Raw genomic sequence first — 18,970 nt, forward strand, 5'->3', positions numbered from 1 at the left:
TCACTGCACCCAGTCTCCTGCCTTAGACCAGAGCCTGGACTTAGCAATGAAACTCCTTCCCAGAGCCTGCTCCCTTCCTCCACTCAAACTCTCTCTCACCCCAGAGCCTGATGGAAATGGAGGGGAGGGATAGGGTTATGGGGTTTGGGCACCACCAAAAGTTCTGCAAGCCTACTGTCCCTGCCCTTGGTTTCATGGTCTTCCCTGTAGGAGCCTTTCACACTGTCTGCAGGCTGTCTCCTGTTTTTTTTAAATTTTTCCTTGAGCGAGCGCACAGAAAGCACAATAAGGACTTGCCAGACACCCACTACATCTGCAAGAGATGCAGCAAGGACTGTCACTCTTGTGTGGGTCTTCATGGTCACAATAGATGCTGTAAATGAAGTCCTCAATTGAAACTTTAAAGGGCGCGATCCATAGTCTATGCAGACTGAAGGATGCCTACTACTACTACTGCCTTCTTCACGGCAGCCCTCTGCTGGTCTTTAAAGGATAATCACCCCAATCTATCCCAGGTAAGTGTCTCATTCTGCAACCAGAGATGGCTAGCTCCAGCTCTGCAAGCTCAAGTTGACCTTGTACACATCCATCCACTGTCTCAGGATTTTGGACAATCTTTCCATCCCAACAGGAGAATTCTTTGACTCAGAGCTTGGTTCCTTGACAGTTCTCCCCCATTTGGCAGAGGCACAATAGGTTCTGTTAAACAGCAGAAGGGTATCTACTAGAAATGTTCAAAAGAGAAAAGATCCCACCATTGACATGTCTGTCAGTGTTAACTCCTGTTCATCCTTAACCTTGCTGGTGCTGTTGAGTATTTGTTGCAATTTCCATGAATTGTCACTCAATGGGTATCACAGCTTTTCATTCAGAGGTAGAGGGATTCTCAGTATTTATCCATCCCACAGTGGCAAGATTCCTCAAGGGACTGATGAATCTTATTCTGCAAATTAATGAATCTACCCTGACATGGGTTCTAAACTTAGTTCTTAAGTACCTTATGAAATCTTCTTTGAATCTCCTTGCATGATCCTTACTTTCCCTATTGATAAAGACAGCATTCTTAGTGGTCATCACTTCTACTTAGAGTTGTGGAAATAGGGGCTTTAATGGCAGACCTACCCCTTTACCTTTTCTTTTTGGCCACATCCTAAGTTTCAAGGTAAAGTATCTTCTGAATGTCATAGTATCAAGGTTATTTGTTCTCTCCCAGTCCCTCCCTCTGCCCCCTTATTCTACAGAAGCCACATCAGACCACAGAGAAAAATGCCCTCCGTATCTTGGATGTTGGAAGAACATTAGTCGTCAATCTGTACCATCTCTCAGACTGTTTCATTTGCAGACAAACCTAAACAATGTACAATTCTTCTTCGAGTGTCCCCGTGGGTGCTCCACATTAGGTGTCGGGCTCGCCCGGCGCCGCAGATCGGATCTTCCAAGCAGTTTCTGCCGGACCGCGCATGCGCCGGTGCGCGCCACTCCCCCGTGCGCTCCCGGCCACGTGCGCGATCCGGTCCCCGCCAGTTCCTCTTAACCGCCGTCGGCTGCAGACGGAATCCGAACTAGGCTAAGGCCAAGTAGCGTATTCAATGACTTTAACTGTTTTTTCTTTAAAGTTTTTCAGTACTTAGGCTACTGCAAGTTAGCCGGTTGTTATTTTTCGGAAAAAAAAACAAAAAAACAAACAACAACAAACAAACTACAAACGGGACAGCTTCAATCCAGTCCCAGTAACAAGCGCCGGAGGCCAGGAGCATAGGGCAATCAGCCCTCCTGCTGCAGCAGGCCATCGGACGGGGAAAACAGCACAGGGAAGGTGCTAAGTACCCGCTTAACAACTGAAAGACTCACCAACAATGTCCTCTTCAGGATTTAAAAAATGTGAGTCCTGCCCAGAGGCGATTAAGGAGAGACAGGGAGATGCGGCTTAAAATGCTGCTTTTGATAAGGCCCTCCAGCCAGACTTGCTGGAGCGGCCGCAGCAGGAGGGACCCTCCGGGGCCCATAAAAGGAGAGCTGCCTCCCTCACTCCATCAGCGCAAAAACAGAGGAAAGTCTCCCCAACCCGATCCCTGCTGGCAGCAACAGCGAGCGGGACGGGAGGAGCGAGCAGCCCCCAGCCGCAGCAACAGCTGATCGGCGGCGGCACGGAGAGCCACGTGGAAGCGGCTCAGCCTCCGATAATCAGCCAGCCGCCCCGCACCGCAGGCAGGGCGGGGGCTTAAAACTGCTTTTCATAAGGCCTTCCAGCCAGACGTGCCGGAGTGGCTGCAGCAGGAGGGACCCTCCGGGGCCCATAAACGGAAAGCTGCCTCCCTCACCCCATCAGCACAAAAACGGAGGAAAGTCTCCCCAGCCCGATCCCTGCCGGCAACAATAGCGAGCAGGACGGGAGGAGCGAGCAGCCCCCAGCCGCAGCAACAGCTGATCGGCGGCGGCACGGAGAGCCACGTGGAAGGGGCTCAGCCTCCGATAATCAGCCAGCTGCCCCGCACCGCAGGCAGGGCGGCGGCTAAACAAGCGCCGGTACCGGCGGCACCGCAGGCAGCGGCACCGACCCCAGGGAACCGGCGGTGCAGAGCGCGCAGGCACGCAGCCTGCAGGCACCGGAGGACACCGCACCTGCGGCACCGCCCTCGAGCGTGCCGAGCTCGGTGCGGACGGGGCTGGGATCCCCTGTACGTCAGGGGGCGGAGTTACCTCCTCAAGGGAGGGGGAAGGCTGCACACAAGAGGAGGCATTGCAGCCCCTCTCCGCACAGGGCTATGGAGTTGCTTTCTCACAGCCCTCCGCTTATGTTGCAGACTCCAACCAGAAGGCAGGGGTCCCCACTAGCCTACCCGGAGCCCCCTTCTCCATTTTTTGCAACCAGCCTCACCCTGGCTGGGACCACCTTCACCCTTCCTGGGGTTTGAACCGCTGGACTATTATGCAAAATCGCTCTCTCCAGCCCTCCCCCAGACGCAGAGGGTATGCACCAAGGGAGTGGCCTAGGTCACCTTCCCAATAACAGTGCCTATACTGCCATGGTCGCCCCTACCACGCGGGGCATAGACACCATCGGCTATCTACTAGGGAAAGATCCCCACAAACGATCTCGTACCCCCGAGGGCAATTGCGACCGGGGACAGAGACTCAAGCATCTCAGGGGGGACTGGTTATGGAACCCCGAGATTTTCCCTCGCAAACCTCTAGTGAGAGGGTGTACCATCACCAGCAGGAACCGGAAGTGTCCAGAGAGACGTACCCCAGCGGTTCCTCACTCTCCTCCCCGGATGAGGCTACGGCCCCGGGGGACGTCCATCCTCAGGACGATCTCAAACAGTTCCAAGAGCTGTTTTACGAGGGTGGCCTTCACGCAAGGCATCCAAACAGCTAAGGTGCAAGAGAAACACCATAAGCTCCTCAAAAATCTGAGACCTCCGGCCTCCTCCAAAATAGCAATACCACTTGATAACACAATATTGGAGTCTGCCACTATGATATGGCAGACCCCTGCAACTATTCCGCCTGTCCACAAGAGAGCGGAAAAAAAAAAAAAAAAAAAAAAAACTTCGTGCCGACAAAGGGCACGGAGTTCCTGTTCAGCCACCCACGACCAAATTCCTTGGTGGTGGAGTCGTCGCAATGTGGGGGAACAGACAAAGATGCCAAGAAGCTAGAGCTGTTGGGCAGAAAGGTCTACTCCTCCTCCACTCTACTGTTGCGAATGGCAAATTACGCAGCGCATCTAGCGAACCATAATTTCGATAACCACATTAGGTTAACCTCCCTCATGGACTCGCTTCCAGAGGGCAAGAAACCAGTGCTCAAGGCCATCATGCAAGAAGGCTACGCGGCCTCGAGGACGGGAGTTCAGATCGCCCTGGAGGTTGCGAACTCAGCAACAGCGTCCCCAGTACCACAGGGGTTACGAGCAAGGGCGACATCAACAGCACCAGCAGTACAGAACTCCCAGGCGTCGTTCCCAACACAGCCGTGCGTCCTCGGGGCAGGGCCAAAGGCCACAAGTTTGGCACACAGATCCAGGGCTGCGCCATCACTACCATCGCAAGGTCATCCGAAGCGGTTATTCCACCATCGCCTCCGACCATTCTATAACCAGTGGCAAAGGATCACCACAGACAAATGGGTGCTGGAGATCATAGCCACGGGGTACGCCATCCCCTTCCAGTCGCTCCCACCGCCATGACCTCCACCCAGGCCCCACCTCCAGGAGGCCTCCCACGTAGCGAGGCTCAAGCAGGAGGTAGACCATCTCATGCTCATAGGGGCAGTGGAAAGAGTGCCGGAGCAACTGCAAGGGAGAGGGTTCTACTCGAGGTACTTCCTCACGGGGAAAAAGACAGGAGGCGGGAGGTCCATCTTAGATTTTCGAGGCCTCAACCGGTACCTGCGCAAGCAACGCTTTCGGATGATCACAATCGCCTCCATCCTTACGGCACTAGACGATGGAGGTTGGTTCGCAGCCCTCGACTTATAAGACACGTATTTTCACATAACTATTAATCCGGCTCACCTACGATTCTTCTGGTTTTTCATGGTAGGCAAAGAACATTTTCAATACAAGGTCCTACCGTTTGCCCTCTCCTCGGCCCCCAGAGTCTTCACCAAGCCCTTGGCAGTGGTGTCAGCCTACCTGCACAGACAGGGGGTATTTATATTCCAGTATCCGGATGACTGCCTACTCAAAGGGGCCTCGAAGGAGGAGGTACTACGCATAATATGCGTCACAGCAGGCACGTTCTCTTCGCTCGGCCTGGTTATCAATCTGACAAAATCAAAGATAGACCCCACGCAGGACATAGAGTTCGTAGGGGCACGCATAAATTCTATTACAGCGAGGGCGTATGTACCAGAGACTCACTTTCGGGCCGTCGGCTCCCTCGTGCAAGTCTTCACCTTCAGCCCTACGGTGCTGGTTCTGACGTGCTTACAGCTGCTGGGCCACATGGCAGCAGCGACGTTCGTAGAACAGAACGCCAGGTTACACATGCGCAGCATGCAGCACTGGCTGGCGAGTGTATACACCCCGGCAGCACACACTGTTCACAGGGTGGCGTCGCCCACAACAGAGGTGAGCAAATCCCTGCAATGGTGGGTAAACCCCGAGAACTTGCTAACAGGGGTACCCTTCCACCAACCACACATATTGGTTTTTCTTACTACAGATGCCTCCCTCATAGGGTGGGGAGCGCACATGGGCGAAGAGGTGACGCAAGGGCTGTGGTCCTCCACGGAGCAGTCACTGCACACAAATATACTGGAGCTCAGAGCAGTGTTCAACGCCTGCAGACACTTTCGAGACCATATAAAAGGCAAAGTAGTCGGGATCAGTATAGACAATACCTCCACCATGTTTTATATAAATCGGCAAGCAGGAGCTCGGTCCCGTACCTTATGTGCAGAAGCAGTCCGGTCGTGAAACTGCTGCATCGCCAACAATATAACCTTGAAAGCCTCGTACTTCCCAGGCGCTCACAATGTGAAGGCAGACCAGCTGAGCACGCGTTTCGCACTCACGCACGAGTGGCAGATCCGTCCCGATCTGCTGCAACCGATTTTTCATGCATGGGGTTTTTCCCCGGATAGACCTGTTTGCTACTCAGCACAACAAGAAGTGCCCACGATTCTGCTCCAGGGCAGGACTGGGACGGGGGTCCCTGAGGGACGCCTTCGCGATCTCATGGAGGGGCCCCCTGCTTTCCGCTTTCCCTCCCACAGTGCTCATCCACAAAGTGTTGCAGAAAGCCAGGAGGGAAGGAGCCTGAATGATCCCGATAGTCCCAACGTGGGATCGACAGCAATGGTTCCCCCTACTCCTGCGCATGTCGGACCGGCCACCGATGCCCCTTCCGGTGGCGCCAGATCTGCTCACGCAAGCCCAGGGGTCCATAGTGCATCCGCACCCCCAAGGCCTGCGACTACAAATGTGGTTAATCCATGGCTCAGCTCCCTAGAGAGCACATGTACGGAGGGAGTGCAGCAAGTCCTAGAAAGTAGCAGGAGGACTTCCACCAGGAAGACCTACAAGCAGAAATGGACTCGCTTTACGGCATGGTGTTCTACCAAACAGCTAGCCCCCCTTTTCGGTGCCTATGGCTGTGATATTAGAGTATTTACTGGACCTCAAGAGAGGAGGACTCTCGCTATCTTCGTTTAAGGTCCACCTTGCCGCCTTTTTGGCATTCAGACACGGAGACACAGGGCACATGGTGTTCGCCCATCCCATGGTTACCAGGTTCCTTAAAGGGCTGGTAAACCTATACCCCCCTCGGAAACCGCTTCCACTTTCGTGGAACTTGGACCTGGTGCTTAATGCGAAAAGGGGACCACCGTTCGAGCCTTTGGCCATGGTTTCCCTCTGCCTCCTTATGATAAAGACGATCTTTCTTCTCGCAATCACATCAGCTCGCAGGGTGAGCAAGCTTGCGGCAGTTATGGCAACGCCACCCTGCGCTGTTTTTTCCAAGGAGGCGGTAACCATACGGCTACATCCAGCCTTTGTTCTTAAAGTTTCTTTCTGAGTTTCATACTAACGAACCTATTGTTTACCTTCGTTTTATCCAAAGCCTCATAACTCTAACAAAGAGGCGCGCCTACACCTCCTGGACGTGTGGAGGCGCTAGCTTTCTATATAGACAGGACCAAGTCCTTCCAGAGAACGGATAGACTCCTAGCCTCTATCGCTCCCGAATCAAAAGGAGAATGTCTCTCTTCGCAGAGAATCTCGAAGCACATCATATCTTGCATAAAAATGTGCTACAAACTCAAAAAGACTCCTTTCCTGGCCATGCCCAGGGCTCATTCCACTAGGGCGGTGGCAGCATCAACAGCCCTTTTTCAAGGGCGTTGCGCTAAAAGACATTTGCAGAGTGGCGACCTGGTCATCCTGTGACACCTTCGCCAAACATTACGCCCTTCACAGGGTATTCCAACGGGATACCCGTCCCTCGACAGCGGTGCTCTCGGGGACAAGCTGCACATAATCCGATTACCCACCTCCTATCTTGGGTTACTGCTGGGTAGTCACCTAATGTGGAGCACCCACAGGGACACTCGAAGAAGAAAGAAAGGTTACTTACCGTAGTAACGGTGGTTCTTTGAGATGTGTCCCCGTGGGTGCTCCACTACCCGCCCATCCTCCCCACTCCGGATCTCTGTTTAGTGTTTTGCAGGAGCATCCGAGGCGGTTGGTCAAGGAACTGGCGGCGACCGGATCGCGCACGTGGCCGGGAGCGCGCGGGGGAGTGGCGCGCACCGGCGCATGCGCGTTCCGGCAGAAACTGCTTGGAAGATCCGATCTGCGGCGCCGGGCGAGCCCAACACCTAATGTGGAGCACCCACGGGGACACATCTCGAAGAACCACCGTTACTACGGTGAGTAACCTTTCTTTTCCACCCAGAGACTCACAGTGTATCTCTGTATGTATTATTTCTTGCTATCAGTGTGCTCACATTCAATCTCCTAGAGTACTGGTCTGTTCCACAAGATCCCAGTCTTATGTCTGTGACACTGTCAAAAAGGGTTCCCATTGTTGACATTTTCAGAGCTGCAACCTGGACTTCAACATACAGTAAACCCTTGAAATACGCGATTTTGAGTTGCACTTAACACGTATTAACGCGAGTTAAGTGTAACTCAAAATCTCACTCCCCCGGCCCTGGTTCATCCCCACCTCAGCCTGTGTGGCCCTGTTTCACACACACTCCCAGCATGGCCCTGGTTAAAACCCCCCGTGGCCCAGTTCACTAACTGTGGCCCAGCCCTGGCTCACCATCCCCACCTTGATTCAAACCTCCTCCCTCCCCCCATGGCCCAGCTTAACCTTCTTCCCCTACATGGCTCCAGCTCAAGTCCCCTGCCCCTGTTCAACGCATCCATGGCCTGGTTCACCACCCGAGCAAGGCTCCAGCTCAACTCCACTCCCTGGTCCCCCTACAGCCCTAACCCACCCCAGGCTTAACCCCCTGCCCCCTCCCATGACCCCAACCCACCGTCAGGCTTAACCCTCCCCAACTGCCCCCTCAACCCCAGGACTTACCTTTCAAAAAAAGCTCCAGGTGCTCCTGCTACTTCCCTGGCTGCAGAATGTGTGTTCTGCCTGGGAAAAAACTGCCCCCCCAAACCCAACATAAACGGCGCCACCCCCCCAACGTACACGAAATTCAAGTTATGTGAGGGGTTGTGGGAACGCAACCCTCGCATAACTTGAGGGACTACTATGTACTCTGTCTTGGGTTATGCTTCCAGATCTGATGCTGTGGCTGACAAAGCAGTTCTGTCTTCAGTGTTATATCAAACTCTGAAGCTCCTCCTACAAGAGGGATACCACTTGTGAATCATCAGACAAGAAGCATCCACAGGGACACTGCTCAAAAAAGGAGAGATTACTCACCTTGGCTACGTCTACACGTGAAGCCAACATCGAAATAGCTTATTTCGATGTAGCAACATCGAAATAGGCTATTTCGATGAATAACATCTACACGTCCTCCAGGGCTGGCAATGTCGATGTTCAACTTCGACGTTGCGCGGCACCACATCGAAATAGGCGCTGCGAGGGTACGTCTACACGCCAAAGTAGCACACATCGAAATAAGGGTGCCAGGCACAGCTGCAGACAGGGTCACAGGGCAGACTCAACAGCAAGCCGCTCCCTTAAAGGGCCCCTCCCAGACACAGTTGCACTAAACACCACAAGATCCACAGAGCCGACAACTGGTTGCAGACCCTGTGCCTGCAGCATGGATCCCCAGCTGCCGCAGCAGCAGCCATAAGCCCTGGGCTAAGGGCTGCTGCCCACGGTGACCATAGAGCCCCGCAGGGGCTGGAGAGAGAGCATCTCTCAACCCCCCCAGCTGATGGCTGCCATGGAGGACCCAGCAATTTCGACGTTGCAGGACGCGGATCGTCTACACGGTCCCTACTTCAACGTTGAACGTCGAAGTAGGGCGCTATTCCTATCCCCTCATGAGGTTAGCGACTTCGACGTCTCGCCGCCTAACGTCGAAGTTAACTTCGAAATAGCGCCCGACGCGTGTAGCCGCGACGGGCGCTATTTCGAAGTTAGTGCTGCTACTTCGAAGTAGCGTGCACGTGTAGACACAGCTCTTGAGTAGTAACTGCAGACCTTTGAAATACGTGTATCCCCATTTTACAGATGGGGTATCGAAACACAGAGTGGTTGAGATACCTCGGACCTGATTTTTCACATTATACAGCATTCAAGAGATACATTATAAGGCTGGAGGGGATACCTGTGATCCTCTAATCTAGTGGTGGGTGACCTGTGGTCCACAGGATCCACGTGAAACATCAGGGCAATTTGATTGCAGGCCTTGAGACATTCTGCTGTCATTGACTGTCCAGAGTTGCCACCACTCGCAGCTGCCAGTGCCCACAGTTCTCTGTTCCTGGCCAGTGGAAGCTGTGGGAAGTGGCAGCCAGAACGTTGCTGTGGCCTGTTTGCTTACAGATGCTGCTTCCCACAGCTCCCTTTGGCTGGGAGCAGAGAACCACAGCCACTAGGAACTGCAGGGGAAGAAAAGGGCAATGCCTGCAGACAGTCAATATCAACAAAATGTTTTGCAGCCTGAAAGTGGATTACCCACCACTGATCTAGTACGACGTCCTGCACAACATAGGCCATCAATATTTGTAAGTTCCAAACACAGCTCCCATTGACTTTAGTTGCAGCTGTGTGTGCTCAGCACTTCTATAAATCAGACCCTAAGAGCTCTATTCAGACACCCAGAAAATGAAGAACACACAATTCAAGAACACCTAGGAATAGTTTGGTTTAAGTGTGTTCTCTAGCATCACAAAGGAACACTTCAGCAGAGGCAGGCACAGAATCCAATTATTCAAGGCACCATTCAACTGTGTTAGCCAATAGACTTTGTCAAGACAAACACTGAATGCCTCCAAAATAATTCCTAGAATGGATCTCTTAGAAAAACATCCAATTATGATTTAAAAATGGTCAGTGATGGAGAGTTCCCCACAACCCTTGAAAAGTTGTTTTAACAGCTAATTACTCTCTAACACCATTAAAAATCAAGCCATATTTCCAGTTTGAATTTGTCCAGCTATTGGATCCTGTTACACCTTTCTTGGCTAGACCAAAGAGAGGACATTTATTAAAAATTTATTAAATATTTATTCTTCATGTAGGTACTTTACAGATTAGAATCAAGTCTCCACTAAGCCTTCTCTTTGCTAAGCTAAACAGATCCTGAGCTCTAAATCTGTCACTATAAAACAGGGTTTCTAATATTTTAATCATACTTGTGGCTCTTTGAAATATCTCTAACTTGTCAACAGACTCCTAAAATTGTGACAGCAGAACTGGACACAGTAGTCCAGTAAAATCTTTCAGTCATCCGCCCCCTGAACCTACTTGTTTCCAGTTCCCTGAGCTCCAACTCCTTGCCTCCTTTCCCAGCTAGTCTCAGTCTGCCCTTCATCCCAACTGATTTCCATCTTCCCTCCAACCCCTGCTAGCCTCTAGTTCCAGTTTTTCCCCTATCCCCAGTCTCCATGTACCAAGGTACTTTCCCCATCTCTTCCAACTCTTGTCCACTGGGCATTTGAATCAGGCATCTTCATCTTCAACTTTGCCTGAGCTCATCAGCTAGGTCAGTGAAAACACAAGAGAACAGACTCCCTGTTGTCGGTAAAGGCTTCTGAACCCAGATATGGAATGTCCCAAACCAACCCAGAGCTGCAACTGCAGAGAAATCCTGCTCTGTCCTGGGCTGGAGTATGGTTAATGGGGATGGAATCTTCAGGGAATTTTACTAGTAACATCTAAGAATGTTTGAAGTGTGGTTTTTCAATGGTTTGACCAAATTTGAGTGAATGGCAAACAGCAGATCTCTGACACAAAAGTCTTCCCTGGCCATATTTCAAGTCCTTGCTCCAAATTTGGGGCAGCTATGGGCTTTCATAGAAAAAGGTTTCCAGATGTTTTTGAAGTAAGCAAAACATATTTTTCCTTAGCCTCATTCTTTGAAATGATGAAACCATTTTTGTTGAAATTTAAAAAAACAAAACAAAAGAGCCTGAGGTAATTATCCAACCTGGACAAGTTCAGCTCAGATGGAGGATTCATACTTAGAGAACTACAGTATTCTATTATTATGTTTGCCCAATATTTTATAATGGAAAATACTGGGTAAACATAATAATAGACGGTGCTCCTTTGACTATAATACCTATAAAACAACTGTGATAGCCTGTGATGAAAATTGGTCGGGAAGTCCCAGGGCAAGGAAAGAGGCCTCTCTGAGTCAATGAGGCACACAAGGAGCCCCCTAGAAGCGCAGAACCCTTAAGGGATGGTCCAGGGGTGCATCACAGGGGCTATCATCAGGATCCACATTCCCATCCGTGCCCAGACCATAACATGGTCAAGTTCATCAACCACAAGGGATACTTCTCCATCGAGCTGCAGGCCTTTTTCAACCACCATGGATGGTTCTCCTTGACGTTTATGTCGGGTAGTCGGGCTGGGCACATGATCCGCACGTCCCGGCCCCTCTCTCGACAGAAGGGCCAACTGGAAGCTCAGCGAACAGTACTGCTCAGGGAACTGGAAGCTGTGTCTATTGACGAAAGGGCGCCTGGAGCATCTACATGGGAATTGTTCATGAAGGAGTTATTCTTGAATGCACAGAGGCACAACACTGCCAGCGGATGTGCCAGGTTTTGTCATCAGTCCATCAACAAAGCACATTTTGTGTGTAGATGTTCAATGAGGTCTTGTCAGAAAAATCCTCTTAGGCTACGTCTACACAAGCGTGAAAGAAGGACAGTAGTATGGCTAAGGAATTGGCTGGGGCCTCAGAAAACATGGGCTCAATTCCAGCTTTATCACAAGCTTTCTTTGTGGCTCTAACCAAGTCATGTCATTGTGATTCCGTATCCCAGCTACAAAGCAAAGCTAGTAATATTTCCCCACCTCACAGAGGTGTTGTGAGTATAAAATTTCAGATGCTCCAGTAATAAGGCCTTTGAGGGACAAAATCTTTATCTTTTACATTCCTGTGTCTTATTTTCAGTTACTAAGGCTGTGTCTACGCAACAAGATAAAATCAACTTTAAAGGAGTTTGCTCAATATTAAAGTGTCACTATCTTCACTGTTCACACTATTATCTCGGTTTATTGATCTGTAATACTGTTTACAAAATATTAGCTACGTCTACATGGGTATGCTACATCGAAATAGCTTATTTCGATGTAGCGAAATCGAAATAAGCTATTTCGATGAATAGCGTGTATGCTTCCTCCAGGGCTGGTGCCGTCGACATTCAACGTCAATGTTGGGCAGCACTACATTGAAGTAGCTGCTGCAGGGGAGCGTCTACACACCACGGCGGCCCACATCGAAATAAGGGTGCCAGGAACAGCTGCAGACAGGGTCACAGGGCAGACTAGCACTTCCAGGGCAACAGCAAGCCTCTCCCTTAAAGGGCCCCTCCCAGACACACTCAGCCTGCACAGCACACGGTCTGCAGAGCCACAAGCATGCACACCCCATGGAAGCAGTATGGACCCCCAGCAGCAGCAGCAGCAGCAGCAGCCAGAGGTCCACACAGCCGCCCCAGCAGGAGCAGTGCTTGCCCTGCTTAGTGCCATGCAGGAGGCAGCTGATCATCTTTTATTTGTGGAAGAGGAGCTGCCCCCAGGGGATGAGGAAGCAGCCCCAGACCTTGCTGCCCTCCGACCCGCCCCCCGCCGCACACGCCGCCGGCTGTGGAGCTACCCCACAAGCACGGACTGGTGGGAGCGGCTGGTGCTCGGCGAGTGGGACGACGACCGCTGGCTCCAGAATTTCCGCATGAGCCAGCAGACATTCCTGGAGCTCTGCCAGTGGCTCACCCCTGCCTTACGGCACCAGGACACCTCCATGCGACGTGCCCTCACCGTCGAGAAATGGGTCGGCATTGCTGTCTGGAAGATGGCCACTCCAGACAGCTACCGATCCGTAGGGCAGCAGTTCGGCGTGGGCAAGGCCACCGTCGGGGCTGTCCTCATGGAGGTAAGAGGACCCAGGGAGGAGGGGGGAGCCCTGGGGGGGAAGTCCTGGGGGGAGAGCCCTTGGGGGGGGGGGAGCCCGGGGGGGGAGCCCGGGGGTGGAGGGCCAGACACACCCTGCACACCCCTCACTGGTGCTCTCTCATGTCCTTCCCCTGCAGGTCGTCCACGCAATCAATGCCCTGCTCCTCCACAGGCTCATGCAGCTTGGGGACCCGGATGCCGCCATCGCAGGGTTTGCCAGCCTGGGCTTCCCAAATTGCTTTGGGGCTCTGGATGGGACCCATATCCCCATCCATGCCCCGGAGCACAGCAAAGGACGCTTGCTCAATAGGAAGGGATACCATTCCGTGGTCCTCCAGGCCTTGGTGGACAGCCGGGGCCGCTTCCTGGACATTTATGTTGGCTGGCCTGGCAGCACCCACGACACCTGGGTCTTCAGAAATTTGGGCCTGTGCCGCCGACTGGAGGTGGGGACCTACATCCCCCAGCGGGAGATCCCTGTGGGGGACACCACCATGCCCCTCTGCCTCATCGCAGACATGGCGTACCCCCTCCGGCCCTGGCTCATGCACCCTTACACGGGCCATCTCACAGCCAGCCAGGAGCGGATCAACACGCGCTTGAACCATGCACGCCAGGTGGTTGAGCACACTTTCAGCCACCTCAAAGGGCGCTGGAGGTGTCTCCTCACCCGCCTGGATGCAGGCCTCACCAACATCCCCCAGGTGGTGGGCGCGTGCAGCACACTCCACAACCTGCTGGAGGGCAAGGGAGAAGCCTTCTTCCAGGGCTGGGCTGTGGAGGCTGGCAGGGCCGACGTCCAGCCACCCGCAGCCCCTAGTCGCCAGGTTGACCCTGAGGGGATCCGGGTCCGGGAGGCCCTGCGGGCCCATTTTGACCAGGCTGCGGGGTGAACGCTGGCAGGGCCAGCTACGGGTGAGCCACCCACTGCACCCTCCCATCCTCCACAACACTCCCTGCCCCCACGCCCACACCACAGAGCACCCGAGAGCACACACCCCCCCACTTTGCTTTCAAATAAAAGGAAGTGTTGTTTCAAACCAAACAGTGCAACTTCTTATCAATAAGTTAGAAAAAAAGGGGGGAACTATTTACATGGGGGGACAGCTAACAAAACAGGGGTCCAACACAAACTATATACAAATGGGGGATATGTACAAAGGGGGGGGGCACGTCCTCAGCCCTGCACCCTATTGTCCAGCGCCCGGGGTTGGAGGGCGCAACCCTCACCTCGGCCGGAGCCCTGGGCGAGGCTGGGTGGGGCCGGGAGAACCGGCAAATACAGCTGGCTGGCGGTGTCCCCAGGCCCATGGTCCCCCTCGGCGGCAGGCCCCAGGGTGGCTGACGGTGGAGGGATGGCAGGCAGAGCGGTGGGTGGACCGGCGGGTGGCACGGCGGGCAGAGCAGCGGGCAGCACGGCGGGGGGGCCAGGTGTTGCTCTATGCGCTCAAAGGTGCACATGAAGGCCCCCGAAGCCTCCTGCGCCAGGCCAGTGCTCGCTCTTGGAGCTCCAGCCGCCGCTCCTCCACCCGCAGGCGTTGCTCCGACACCTCCAGCTGACGCTGGAGGGTCGCGAGCAGCTGGCGGTCCGTGGCCTTCCTCGGGTGGCTCCGCCGTCAGCCTCGTCCCGGGGCTGGCAGTGCTCTGCCGAGGATCTTGCCTGCTGGGATGGTCCCGGTGGGCTCTCTGGGACGACGGACACCTCGCCAGCGCTCTCTGGGCCCTCCGATGGTGCAGCTGCGGAACACAGGGGGGAAGAAGAGTGGAGACAGTGTGGGCCGTGACCCGGGGCCCTTGTCCCCCCACCCCTCTATTGCTGGTTCCCCATCCCCATCCCTGGGAGATGCTGCTGATGATGATGATGGGTGTCCAACCCCCACCCCCGCCGGGGGACCCTAGGTTCCGCTCCCCCCATCCCCAGGGATGGGGCATGGCACTGTCCTGCTGGGGGGCAGGGGCTGATGCACTCTTCTGAGGGACATGCCACTGCTGTCCTTGGGGCCATGGTCATCTGGGCATGTGGAGGGCCCTGGTCATGTCTCTTGTCCCCGCCCCTTAACCCCAGGGGTGTGCACCGGGGGGGGGGTACATACCTGACGGTCCACTCCCATGGTCGGGGGACACCCACTGGGTGGACGCCCTGCTGGAGCTCCGGGATGGGAGGGCGATGCAGAGCCCCCCGTTGCTGGAGGAGTCCCCCTCCTCCTCCTCCGGTATCCCAGGGGTGGGCTCCTGGGGGGGCCCCTGGGGTGCAGGGCTTGCCTCCGGGGCGGACTCCGTCTCCGGGGCCTCCTGGGGCTTGTCGGCCGAAGTGTCAAGAGTGGCCGGGGGGGAGGAGGTGTACCGGGGGCCCAGGATGACCCTGAGCTCCCTGTAAAAGGGGCAAGTGGTGGGGGCGGCCCCAGATCGGCTGGCCACATCCTGGACCCGGGCGTAACCCTGCCACAGCCCCTTAACCTTACTCCTGACATGGTCAGGAGTGCGGGCAGGGTGACCCTGGGCAGCCAGGCCCTCGTCCAGCCGAGCGAATGCATCCGCGTTCTGTCTGTTGCTCCCCATTACCTGGAGCACCTCCTCCTCACCCCAGAGCCCCAGCAGGTCCCGCAGCTCGGCCTCCGTCCAGGAGGGGCCCCGCTGCCTCTTCCCCGGCTGGCTGCCAGCCTGGGAGCCCTGCCTCTCCTTGGGGGGGTGCCCTCAGGTACTTGGGGGGCTGGCTGGCTGCCTTCGCTGCGGGGGTGTTGGGCTGCAGCTGCTGCGGCATGCAGGCTGACCGCGTGGCAGTGCTGCCGCCTGCACACACTCTCAGCTTCCTGCACAGGAAGGCAGGGGGCGGGGAGCTTTAAGGGGCTCCTGCACGCAGCAACCATAGAGCTCAGGGGCTGGAGAGAGCGTCTCTCAACACCTCAGCTGATGGCTGCCATGGCGGACCCCGCTATTTCGATGTTGCGGGACGCAGATCGTCTACACGTGCCCTACTTCGACGTTCAACGTCGTTCAACGTCGAAGTAGGGCGCTATTCCCATCTCCTGTTGAGGATAGCGACTTCGACGTCTCGCCGCCTTACGTCAATTTCAACTTCGAAATAGTGCTCGCCACGTGTAGACGTGGTAGGCGCTATTTCGAAGTTGGCACGGCTACTTCGAAGTAGCCAGCTCGTGTAGACGCGGCTACTGATATTACAGGACAGGCATAGCATCAATTTCAAATTTTAAATATCAAATAAAGGGGAGTTGGAAGCACCATGTCCTTAATTCGAATTTATTAGCCTCCAGAAGTGTCCTGAATGTATCCCACAGAGCTATGCAGTGAGCTTCCATGTATGACCACTTCCTTGCCTGCTGCTCTCCATTCACAGGAAGCCCACAAATTTTTGATTGAACTTGAATTGGAATTCAGCAGTGCCGAGCCCTGCAAATATAAAGTGCTCCCATAATGAAAAAATTCCTTTACCCATCGCATTGCACCGCATCGCCATCTCCTGCAGTCATGAGCACTCAGGGTAGTGAGCTGCCTAGTACTTCTCAAGGTCACAAGAGAGCCCCAGCGTGGACCCACTAGGGGATTCTGGATCTTGCTGTGATTTAGGTAGACCATCTGATAGCAAAGAGACTTCAGGTGGTCAAGAGAAATGCTGCAATCTATGATCAGATGTCGCATGAGATGACTGCCCGAGGTTACTCCTGGGACTCAAAGCAATGCTGGGTGAAGGTGAAAGAATTCCAGCAGACCTACCAAAAAGTACAGGAAGCCAATCAGCAGTCAGGGGCACCTTCACAGTCCTGCCGCTATTATGAACAGCTGGACATGTGTATGGGGATCAATCCAACCACGGACCCTGGTTTTAATTATGACCCTTCTGGAGGCACTGGCATGGAGTTTGGTGTGAGCCCAGAGGAGCTGGGTGCCCCAAAGGAAAAGGACAATGGAGAAGACGAAGGGAGCAATGAGCAGGGAACTGAGAAAGTTCTTCCACACAACCCAGAGCTCTTCACCATAGACCTGGAACCGGGCCCTTCCAAGCCGGGCCCCTCCATACGGCAGTCCCCTCCATGCTGGTCCCCGAGCCCCATGGACCAAGGTGTTCAGGTGAGTATTTATTCTGCATGCTAGAAGCGGGTTGTGGGTGGGTATAGGTATAGGGTTGTGTATGGGTAAAGGTGTGCTATGGTTCTGTGCCCCTCAGGACTGCATGTTAACATTTCTTTGGATGGAGCACTTCTTTTTGGAGAGCTCCTCAAAGGCCTCATCCATTATATTTTTTTCACAAGGTTCTTGGGCAGTCCTGACTTGTTGCAACTTCCACAGTAGCACACCTTGCCATTCCAGGCAACCAGATAGCGATCTGGTGTCATGGCACCACACAGCATTTTAGCAAATTTTCCAGGCTTGTAGTCACCCAGGTGTTCTTTGTCCATATCTGTTAGTTTTAGGAGGATGATGTCTTCTTGGGCAACCTACAGAAGCATGGGAATTTGCATAGGACTTTATTTTAACATGCTTCCTGCCGCTTTACGTTTGCCTGCAGCAGTCTTTCCCCACCCCCCCATAGCCCCCTCCAACATGGTTTGCAGGCTCTTTGGGGCTTCTTTCCACCCAGAATTTCTTTTTACACTAGAAATCCCCTGCGCCACACAGCTGCCGGGGTCCCTGGGGCGGAGACCCCCCATGTCCCTTTCTACCCAGCATTTCTTTGAATTATTTATTGTAACTTTTTTTCATTCTTTTTATTTCACATCTAACCCCTGGCCCCACACAGCAGTCCATGCAGCTGTAATCAAACTCTCTCCTACCATCCTTTCTGTGCAGCTTGATCACTGGGGAGGACAGCTCCAGGAACATACGAAAAAAGATTTTTCCTGCTCCAGAACACCCCACCAGGACACCTGGCAGCTTCCTTAGCTTTGCAGCGCCCCCACCCACAAAAAAAAACAGACAATTGCTTATGGCTTACCATGTCCACAAAGAAATGTGCTGGATGAGTGATAGCAAATGATGTATTGTGAAATGCATGCTTACTATCTCATTCTTAATAAACCTTCAGTGGCCTTCAAAAAGGAAACTTTCCTGATAGTAAGTACAGAGAGCCATTCATTCCATTTGAAAGCACATTATGTGAATTTGGTCTGAATTTTGACCTTCAATTTCCAGAGGTAGTGCCCAGCATAGGAGAGAGGAAACTATAGAGAAAGAGGAGCAAGCAGGATGTTATCCTTCAGCACATGGAGGGGAATGAAGCAGAACATACTAAGCTGACAAAGGACACTTGTAGCCAGACAGAGTCTCCCCCTTACAAGCCAGCTTGCTCGTTGCCCCCCCCCCACTGAGGAGCACACAGGGCACGGAAATGGCTGCTGACAGCACAGTCTTTGATGCCCTCATTGAGGCCCAGATATGCTGGCTTATCGTGACCCTGAGAAGCAGAAAGTACAGCTAGAAGGCTAACAGGCCAGACTGTCAACATGAGAGAGGGGGGGTGAACCCTCAAGAAATCACCCCAGCTGGCATTGATCAATATGATGCACACACACAATCACTCAGAAGGGGACGTGCCCCGCCCGCACAAAAGAATGTCCTGTACTCCTAAATTGTTTATCTCTTGTCTTACAAGTGCAAACTAAGTAGAAATGCCCTTGTAACAAACTGGAGTCACAAAGACAAACCAGTATGATCTGGCACCATAGATAAGAAAGAGAATACATAACCCAAAAGGGGGTATAAAAGATGGGTCCAGCAGAACTCTAACTTTGAGTGCATTCGACCAACTTCCTGCTGGTCGGGTCAGGTGATTGCCTCCCGAGGTCCACAGCTGGGGACGCCCAACCTCGTATTCGTCTTTCCGTCGGAATTGAGTGACCGATCCGGCTTGGCTACGCTGGTATCGAGGAGACGCAGAGAGGGTAAGA

This window comes from Carettochelys insculpta, chromosome 1, assembly GCF_033958435.1.
Source record: "Carettochelys insculpta isolate YL-2023 chromosome 1, ASM3395843v1, whole genome shotgun sequence".
NCBI classification, from domain to species: domain Eukaryota; kingdom Metazoa; phylum Chordata; order Testudines; family Carettochelyidae; genus Carettochelys; species Carettochelys insculpta.